The sequence below is a fragment of the Heterodontus francisci genome, unplaced genomic scaffold (assembly GCF_036365525.1).
Source record: "Heterodontus francisci isolate sHetFra1 unplaced genomic scaffold, sHetFra1.hap1 HAP1_SCAFFOLD_58, whole genome shotgun sequence".
In the NCBI taxonomy this organism is placed as follows: Eukaryota; Metazoa; Chordata; class Chondrichthyes; order Heterodontiformes; family Heterodontidae; genus Heterodontus; species Heterodontus francisci.
Genome location: NW_027142006.1, coordinates 1692359 through 1694113, shown reverse-complemented (window position 1 = coordinate 1694113; position 1755 = coordinate 1692359).

Sequence of the window (1755 nt, the reverse complement as noted above, 5' to 3'; positions counted from 1 at the left end):
TCCTGCTTTTTAATCTGCTATCTAGCTCCCTAAATTCTGGTTGCAGGACCTCATCCCTCTTTCTACCTATGTCATTGGTGCCAATGTGTACCATGACCTCTGACTGTTCACCCTCCCCCTTGTCCTGCAGCCACTCTGTGACATCCTTGACCCTAGCACCAGGGAGGCAACATGCCATCCTGGAGTCACGTTTTCAGCCACAGAAATTCCCATCTGTACCTCTTGCGATAGAATCCCCTATCACTATAGCTCTTCTACTCCTTTTCCTCCCCTCTTGTGCAGCTGATCCACCTGTGGTGCCACAGACTTGGTTCTTGCTGCATTCCCCTGAGAAGCTATTTCCCCCAACAGTATTCAAAGTAGAAAATCTGTTAGAAAGCGAAATGGATCCAGGGGACTCCTTCACTACCTGTCTAGTTCTTCTATTCTGCATGGTGGTCACCCATTCACTTTCTGCCTGAGCAGTCTTTACCTGCGGTGTGACCACCTCCCTATATGTGCTATCCACAATGATCTCAGCCTCGCGGATGCTCCACAGTATCTCCAGCCACCGCTCCAGATCCGAAACGTGGATTTCGAGTAGCTGCAGCTGGAGACACTTCCTGCACACGTGTTCGCCCTGGACACTGGAAGTGTCTCTGACTTCCCACATTGCACAGGAGGATCACTCCACATTGCTGAGCTGCCCTGCCATGACTTACCCTTAATTTATCCCCTTAAATTACCCAAAAATTAAATTATTTACACTAGGGACCTTGATTCTCCCCCAAAAAACACGACCTCCTTTATTGAAAAAACTGTAGACCTTTCCCTTTACTTTTAGTTACTTACCCAGCGATTTAGAGTAACTCCCTAACAGCAGATACTCACCAACCAATCACCTTGCAGCCTTCCTGTGACATCACTGCTCACTTTGTATTCAAACTCCGGCGTGCCTGGACTGCTCTCCGCTTCTCACCCGGAAGGTGAGTGACTGGGCCGCAATCCTCAGGCTCAATTTATCGGCTCCACTCTCGGTGTTCTCCCCACAGGTCCGCTCCTCTCCCGGAAGGTGAGTGACTGGGCCACGATCCTCAGGCTCAATGTATCGGCTCCACTGTCGGTGTTCTCCCCACAGGTCCAGACCTCTCCCGGAAGGTGAGTGACTGGGCCGCGATCCTTGGGCTCAATTTATTGGTTCTGCTCTCGGCGTTCTCCCCACAGGTCCACTCCTCTCTGCTCCGCTCCCGGAAGGAAAGTAAGTCTGGTATCTGTGACGGACAATGAGGAGAAACACAATATAAGGAGATGGTGAAATACATTTTACTCTTTAGACGATATTATTTATTATATTTCAGCTGTTCCTTGTTTTACAAATATTTTTGCGGGTTTTTCAAATTTGTGAATGGGTTTCAGCTCTGACAATTTGCCACTGCCAATCTCCGCCCCATTTTCTTATTGCCCTTTGATGATCGGCAAAATAGCAGCTACCTGATTGGTGACATGAACCAGCCAATGAGACTCAGCAGACAGTAACCAATCAGAAGTAGCCGGACTGCATTCCTCCAGAAGGTAAAGCAGGGAAGTGCGGGAGGAATTCCTCACTCTTTGTGAAAGCATTTGTGAGATTGTGGAAATGTCTGGAAGAGGAGCAGGGGAGAGACCATGATCCTGTCTCAGGTAAGTTTTTGAGTAAAATGGCTGTAACCAATTCTGTAACTTCAGGCCAGGGAGTGTGTAACATCGTTCGGGTGGTAGTGAAGGATAATGATGGAG